The 8,609-nt window shown below is 57.7% G+C and overlaps 1 pseudogene; it reads right to left on the reverse strand.

Annotated features, from left to right (window-relative positions):
- Positions 1 to 654: 654 nt before the first annotated feature.
- On the reverse strand, positions 655 to 5,629 carry LOC136494082 (ABC transporter B family member 19-like; annotated as a pseudogene).
- Positions 5,630 to 8,609: the final 2,980 nt, after the last annotated feature.

An 8,609-nucleotide genomic window follows, 5' to 3' on the forward strand; every position in this document is an offset into this window, starting at 1 on the left:
TTAATAGGTACTAATAGTTCATATGCACCTTCAACTCACTATCAAGTGTCGCTAGACCCAATTCTATCTCTACGCTATACTCACAAGCCGATATCTCTATATCCATGTCTACTAGAGCCAATGATAAACCAAGCATCAGGCTTTACTTAACTAAAAAAAACAATACTAAAAACTAGCCTGATAAGCATGGTTGCCCCACTGAGGCCTTGTTTAGATGCAAAATTTTTTGCAAAATGACACTGTAGCGTTTTCGTTGTTATTTGGTAATTAGTGTCCAATCATAGTCTAATTAGGCTTAAAAGATTCGTCTCGTGGATTTCGTCTAAACTATGTAATTAGTTTTATTTTTTATTTATATTTAATGCTTCATGCATGCGTCCAAAGATTCTATGTGACGGGGAATGTGAAAAATTTTGCAAAATTTTTGGGGAACTAAACTGGGCCTTATACATATTGTGTTCTTCCACCATTAATTTCGATGTTGGACTAAACCTAATAGAAGTAGGCCATGGCGCGCTCGTGTAAGTTCCACACGAGTCTTGGAAGTTGAGGAAATAGAATAGCATCTACAAACTTTATTCAATCCTTGGTCCGAGTAATATTCCTGAAAATTTCTATTGACATATAATCAACATCCGTATATTCCTAAATAAATACTCTTTGTTGTAGAAAAAGAATTGATGATCATCATCATCATAAATAATTATATATAACGTCTGAGATCCTTGAAATCAGAGTACGTATCTCCTATGCGAATGCCTGCGCTTCCACCTCTGCCTTAACCATGGCGGCGTACAAGCCGTCGCAATGGGTCGCTAGGAGCTCCTGGTGGCTGCCGAACTCGGCGACCCTCCCGTTGGTGACGACGGCGATGCGGTCGGCTTCGCGGATCGTGGACAGGCGGTGCGCCACCACGATCGTCGTCGCACGCCGTGACACTTTCTTCAGGGCCTCCTGCACGTGCTTCTCGGATTCCAGGTCCAGCGCGCTGCTGGCCTCGTCCAGAAGCAGAATCCGGGACTGCTTCAGGATTGCTCGTGCGATGGCGATCCTCTGCTTCTGCCCTCCTGACAACTGGACCCCACTCTCTCCGACCTGCTCGCCGGTCAGGTTTTGCTCAGAATAATTTTTTGCTTGGAAAAAAAAAATTGAAATTGCTTACCTGAGTATCATAGCCTTGTGGTAGCCCAGCAATAAACTTGTGGATGTTGGCCTCCTTGGCAGCCTCTTCGATTTCGGCCCACGAAGCCTTTGGGTTGCCGAAGCCGATGTTCTCCCTGATGGATCCACTGAACAGAGCTGGCTCCTGTCCCACCATGGCACACTCCCCCCGGAGCCACTTGAGGTCCAGCTCCCGCACGTCGATGCCGCCCACCATCACTTTCCCATCCACCGGGTCGTAGAAGCGCTGCACCAGCCACACCACCGTCGACTTGCCACTCCCGCTGGCGCCGACCACCGCCACCGTGCTCCCCGCCTTCACGCGCACCGAGAACTCGTTCAGCACCGTCACCCCCGGCCGCGACGGGTACGCGAACACCACTCTCTTCAGCTCCACGTCGATGGGCCTCCCGTTCTTGAGTGTTCGCCTCTTGCCGCTGCCGTTCTCGTCGCTGATCGCCGGACGCCGCTTCAGTATGGATAGAATGCCGGCGATGGCCACCGGCGCGCCGGACGTGTCCGGGGCGAGGCCGGCCAGCTGGCCGACGGAGAAGGAGCTCAGCACGAGGATGAGAAAGATCTTTGACACGTCGCCGAACTTGGACAGGTCCCTCGTGATGAAGAGAGCGCCGGCCCAGAGCGTCACCGTGTAGGCGCCGTACATGGCGCCCTGGGAGAGGCCGAGGATGACGCCCATGACCTGCGACCTCCGACGGGCCTTGGACAGGGGGCCGTCCAGCGCCCGGTTGAAGGTGCCGACGATGTTGCCCTGGGCGCACAGCGCGGCCACCGTGCGCACGTTCGACACGGCCCCCGCGGCGATGCTGCTGGCCCGCGCGTACGCGCCGTCGTCCGTCTTGGCCCCGACGTTGATGAGCAGGTTCAGGTAGCTGGCGCCGAGCGTCAGGGGCGTGCAGCCCATGGCGACGAGCGTGAGCCGCCAGTCCAGCGCGAAGCATATGCCGAGCCCCACGCCGGCGGAGCCCACGGCCATGAGGAGCACGGCGTACCTGTCCCCGAACATGGACCGGAACGCCACGGCGTCCCGTGCCAGCCGCGTCACCAGGATGCCCATCGCGTTGTCTTCCTCGTCGAACCACGCGGGCTCCTGCCGCATGATGGCGCGGAACAGGCGGTCGCGGACGCGCATCGTGAGCCGGGCGCCCGCCCACCCGCACAGCCCCTGCTGCCCCGTCATGGTCAGGATGCACGCCACGCCGAGGCCGACCACCGCCATGGCCAGAGCACCCACCTGCCGCTTCATCTTGGAGGTGTCGGCGTCGAAGTACACCTCCACGGCTTGCCCCAGCAGCAGCGGGAACACCGAGAACACCGCGCCGGCGTTTATGCCCATGAGGAAGCCCAGGATCAGCAGCGGGCCTTCCTGCCGCTGCAGCTTCCAGATCTCTGACACACTGACCTTGCTATCGCTGGCGTCGTCCTTGGTCTTTGCGCGAACATCCGCCTCTTCTCGGGGGAACGTCCGACGAGCGCCTCCGCCGTACCTTGACTTGGATACGGACGACAAAATGTCGTCGTCGTAGACGCCTGAGTCGTCGGTGAAGCTGTTGTACCCCGTTGCTCCGCCGCCGGCAGGAGCTGCAGGTAATTTGCTGGCAGGGCCGGAGGCGCTGTCCGACGCGAGCTTGACGAGGGCAGCGTACGGGCCGCCCCGAGCAACGAGGTCGTCGTGGCGGCCGGACTCGACGACGGCCCCGCGGTCGAGCACGGCGATGGTGTCGGCGTTGCGGACGGTGGCGAGGCGGTGCGCGATGACGACGACGGTGCGGCCGACGGAGAGGCGCTCGATGGACTGCTGCACGACGGCCTCGGACTCGGCGTCCAGGGCGCTGGTGGGCTCGTCGAGCAGCAGGATGCGCGGGTCCTGGATGATGGCGCGCGCGAGGGCGATGCGCTGCTTCTGTCCCCCCGACAACTGGGTCCCGCGGTCGCCGACCTGCGTGTCGTAGCCGTCCGGCAGGCCGAGGACGAAGGTGTGCGCGTTGGCCTTGGCGCAGGCGGCGATGGCCTCCTGCCTCGTCGCGTTCTCCTTCCCCATCATCACGTTCTCGACGATGGAGGTGGCGAACAGGACGGGCTCCTGCCCGACCAGCCCCATCTGCGAGCGGAGCCACCGCAGGTTGAGCGACGACAGGTCCTGGCCGTCCAGCGTGATGATCCCCCGCGTCGGGTCGTAGAACCTTTCGAGGAGCGCGAACATGGTGGACTTGCCCCCGCCGCTGACGCCCACGAGCGCCAGCATCTTGGCCGCCGGGATGGTAAGGTTCAGGTTGTACAGGATCATGGCCTCCGGCCGCGACGGGTACGCGAACTCCACGTCCTTGAACTCGATCCGCCCCCTCACCGACGACAGCGACCGGCCGCCGCCGCCGTAGGCGTCGATGTCCGGCACCCGGTCGACGATCTCGAACACCCGCCCTGCCTGCCACCCGGCCCTGCGCGAACTGCGCGAAGTAGGACAGCGACAGCGCCAGGCCTCTCCCTCCGACCATGACGCCGAAGAAGCAGGCGATGGCATCGCCGCCCTTGATGTCGCCCCGGGCGACCAGGCGCGAGCCGAGCCACAGCGCCAGCGCCCACTGGGAGTAGGTGACCAGGTAGATGACCCCCATGCCGGCGCCCTTGGCGAACCCCAGCTTGATGCCGATGGGAGCCGCCCTGTTGAGCCACTCGGCGTACCTGTCGGCCAGCCGGTCTTCCATGACGAAGGAGAGCACTGTTCGGATCGAGCTGATCGCCTGCTGCGCCACGCTGCCGGCGCGCTTGTACGACGCCTCGTCCTTGGCGGTGAGGCCGCCGTAGATGGCCTTGTAGGCGAGGCCGCAGGACATCATCACGGGCGTCGCGGCGAAGACGGCGAGAGCAATCTTCCATGATTTGATGAAGCCCACCACGTAGCCGAAGATGAAGGTGAAGACATGATGCACAAATCCTGCCATCTTTCAGACAGATTGAACAGTGTTAATCTAGCTTTCAGTCCTGTACAGTAACTATGTATGTTCAGTGGCAAGCAAGCACTACAGTAGCTTCCTCTGTTACCTTGTCTCCCATGACGTCCTGGATTTGAGCGACATCACTGGAGATGCTCTGCATCACCTCGCCGGTGCTCACCTCCGTGTCGAAGAAGCCGATCTCTTGCCTCAGCACCGCCTTGAGGTACTCCCGCCGCATACGCAGCGCCGACCTCTCGCCGATCATCCTCCAGCACATGATCTCTGCACGCGTGCGCTTGCGGAGTTGATCATCAAAACAGGGGAGGAATGCTCCAAGATTTGCCAAGAACTGAACACGCGTGCAGACATTATTCATGCTTACCAAGATACGCTCCTATGACAACAGCGGCAGCAAGGAACAACATGTAAAAGCTGATCTGCATTTTATCCAACAAGGTAGTAGTGTAAATAGAAAGCTTGCTAAATCAGAATCAATTTCAGGCTTATGGCAGCTAGCATCATCAATCAGCATATAACTTAATTACCTGCTTGACGTCCTTCATCATCTGCGACTTATCGCTGTTGACAACCTTGTTGATGAAATTCCCGAAGAGGTACGAGTACCAGGGCAGAGATCCACCGTTGATCATGGCGCCGACGCACCCAAGAACGAGCAGGAGGATGTCCAGCGGCGCCGAGTACTTGAACAGCCCGGCGATGCTGACAGGCTTCCCGATCCTCACCTCGATCTCGTCGTCGTCGTACAAGTCGAAGTCGTAGTCGTCCTCGTCCCCGTCCCCGTCCCCGCCGTCGCCGTCGTAGTACTGGCTCCGGCTGTAGGACGTGACGCTGACGTCGTAGCCAAAGCTCGGCGCGTCCCGGTCCCGCCGCGCCGGAACGTAGAGCTTGTCGTGGTTGTCGCGCGAGAAGGAAACTTCGCGGGACATGTACTTCACCATGGCGTTGTTCCCGGAGCCGCCTCGGCCACCGGCGGTGGCTGTTCTGACGATGTCGTCGTTGCTGGCGAAAGAGGTGTTGGGCGCGACGACGATGGCGCGGCTGGCGTCGGTGACGACACTCTGCAGCTCCAGCCGCTTGTTGCCGCCGGCAGCCACCACGGACCGGGACCGGGACTGCTGCGCCGCGGACGAGCGGTCGCGGTACATCATCCGGCTGGAGCGTTTGGACAGGTAGTAGTCCCTGGCCGTGCGGCGGAACAGCGCCGGCCCGCGCCGCGACGCGGCGTCCGACCCAGCGGGGGCCCATGGCCCCACCGCGGCGCCGAGGCCGTGCGGCTGCGCCCACGACGTGTCCGGCTGCCAGGACACGGAGCTCTGCCACGACGTGTCCTCGAGGCCGCCGCCCCGGCGCCGCCGCAGTATCCCCCGAGGCGTAGTGGTGGCGAAGGAGGTGGCGGAGTTGTCCGCGGTGGAGAACGGACTGCGCGCGCCTGCTGCTTGCCGCTGCCGGCGCGGCTGGTGCGTGCCGGAGCGGGAGAAGGAGAAGTCATCCATGCAGGCGCCGGCACAATGCAAGAACCATGTATCGCCAAGCGGTGGCGATGGGTTTGATAAAAAGGCAGCCCTCGGGTGCAGCTCCAGCTCCTGACGATGATGCCAGATTGTTTGGAGTTTTGGACGGGACGGAGATTCCGGCCTGCTGGACGGCCGCCTTAGGATTCAACGAAGCTATAGTAATCGCGGGATGTGAATTGGCAGTTGGCACCCTTTACATAAGAACCGTCAACCTCAATTTTATTTGGAACTCATCACCTGTGAAGAGACAGACATGCTAATAACTCAGACAACATGCTAATAACTCAGACAAATGGACATTGTTGCTATACAGTACAGGGCCAAATGGCCGGGGGGCAGACGGGTGACATGGGGCACGGGCACCAGGGGAATCAGAGCGTAGCCATTGGCGTCATCTCCGTTTTGTCATAATAATAATTTAAAAAGGATAATAAGCATATTGCCAAAACTTGACTTTTTTTAATGAACCACGGTACATACATAAAAACGCTCGTACCAGTACACTCACCTTTATGAATGTACACACATCACTTAATGAGCAACTTCAAAGAACTCAACCAGTAAATCTTGAGATTGACGAAATTACCGCATTACCATTAAAAGAACAATGTCGTCCAATTATGGATTTATACCCTACTCCTAGAAGTGTCTTCAAAAGTCTAAAACTAAGTTAGGTGCCTCCACTACTACAAAAAAAATTTCCAAGGCGCTTTAGATTGGGAGCGATCGTTTTTTATTAACCGAGGCGGTTACTTTTTTCCATCTCGTAAAATCGATTTACGGAAGTGGACGCCTTAAGAAAACCGTCTCTAAAAATCATCTATTTTCAGAGGCGGTCGTCTTCTGTAAATAGATTTTCTGAGGCGGGCAGCTACAAGGCCCGCCTCCTTAAATACCGGCCTAGCTCGCAAAGCCCATATCTTTCCTTGTGTCGGACTCATATATAAGCCACACACTTAGGGTTTCTCATCAATCGTTTCTCTCCCACTCCCGAGCCCCTCCCCATAGCGGCTGAGCGGCACCCTTTCTACCTCCCGCAAGCAAGCGCCCCTCTACCTCGCTCTCCCGATTCCTTCCCCCCTCACTTTCTCAGCGCCGTTCCCCTCCCTCAGCGACTCAGTGCCCCCTCCCTCCCGAGCAAGCGCAGCCGCTCCTCCCCTCCCCGAGCCACGCCGCCGCTCCTCCCCTCCCGAGCGGCCTCCTCAGATGGGTACTTCGGCGGCACGGGCCTCCAACTGCAGCAGCGGGGCCTCCGGCGGATCTAGACGCCCGGCTTCGACTACGGTGGCGGCGCAACCCTGGGGTCCCTCCAAGCGGCGGCCAGGGTGCACTTCTCCTCGAGGAGAGGACCTGGATCCAGGGGCGGGGCGTGCTGATCCAGCGAGGAGAGGATGCTGCGCGTGCGGATCCGGCTCGGCAGCAGGCCTGGGTGGCGTGGATCTCGCGCCTAGCGCCCTCTCCCCCACTGGCGACCCTCTCCTCTTCCTCTCCCAGATGGGATGCGCGTGGATCCGGCATCTCCGACCCGCGTCTCCGGTGGGGACGCAACGTCTCCCACGAGGACGCAGCGGATCCCGCGTGGGTGCAGTGGATCCGGTGTCTCCAACCTGCTATCTCCGTTGAGGATGCAGCGGATCTAGCGGCGGGCGGCCGAATCCTAGGTTCGGCGCGCTGTTCGGCGACGATGCTCGCATCGGCGAGCAGCTGCGGCGGCAGGCGGCGCGTGGATGGGCTCGGCGAGCCCATGGATGGGTTCGCTGGGCTTATCCATAGGTTTTCCTTTTTTGTTTTTTTATTCGATTTACCGAGGCGGGCATCCAACCGCCTCTGAAAAGGTCCCATTAACCGTGACCTTTTTGACCGAGGCTGTTGCGATGTCCGCCTCGGTAAAGTTTTCTGTAGTAGTGCTCGCTATTAATGGGCAGGTCGCCTAACACTAAAAGAACAATTAAAACAACAATGCCATTAAATCTATGGAAATGGGAGCAACTATGCTAAGTTGATGACTTCAACCCAGGTAAGTAAGTTCCACCACAAACAACCCAACTAGCTGAGTTGCACTCAGCTTGCAGACTTCATTGGTGTCATTGAACCATAAAAAATAGACCTGCCTCCAACTAGGGAGCCATGGCACGTTAAAAGCACAACACAAGGAAGGCCTGACCACTGCAGCCATACCTAGACCAGCACGGAACAATACACAAGGGTCGTGTCTAGCCGCAACCTCATCATGCAGTGCTAGCATGCCTTCATTTGCATGACCCGATTAATGGCTGACCTAATCTCGGTCCTCCAACATCTAAGGCCCAAATACAAAATAGAGGACACCACATCTAAGCTAAAGTCCCTTCCCCAGCTCCTTGTCACCGCCTATGCTCCCTCTACCTCCAAGGCCCAAATACAAAATAGAGGATACCACATCTAAGCTAAAGTCCCTTCCCCAGCTCCGTCTATGCTCCCTCTATAGCTTCCCTCTCTTACACCACTCGTTCTCCGCTTGCCCTAGCGTCCCCCTCCTATTTGCCGCTTACCTTGCACTTGGAGCTCACCCCACTCCCCTCCCCTGTCATGTCATGTATCAAACTCACAACCACCTCAATGACGTGCTCACGTAACGCTCGTTCCCTCCCCTTCCTGTCTTGTTTTCTTCCTCTGAGTTACACCACCACCACCATAGATTTGAGTTACTGCATCAAGGGTGGAGGTGATCATGGCCGAGATCCCCTCTGCCTTCCGCCTTCACCCCTTATGTCAGAATTATTAGATCCGACAATGATGATCTATGAATTGCGAACAGGGAATCATATGGGTAGCACACATGACATATACTTATACTAGTTTAGGTACGGGGTACCCTATGTCTAGTGGAGTAGCTCTCTTATCTTGTATGCTCGGTGTCGGCCTTGATGTCTATGCGAGCCTAATTGCCTAGATGGTATTGAGATATAATGAGGTATGA

This window comes from Miscanthus floridulus, chromosome 11 (assembly GCF_019320115.1).
Source record: "Miscanthus floridulus cultivar M001 chromosome 11, ASM1932011v1, whole genome shotgun sequence".
NCBI lineage: Eukaryota > Viridiplantae > Streptophyta > Magnoliopsida > Poales > Poaceae > Miscanthus > Miscanthus floridulus.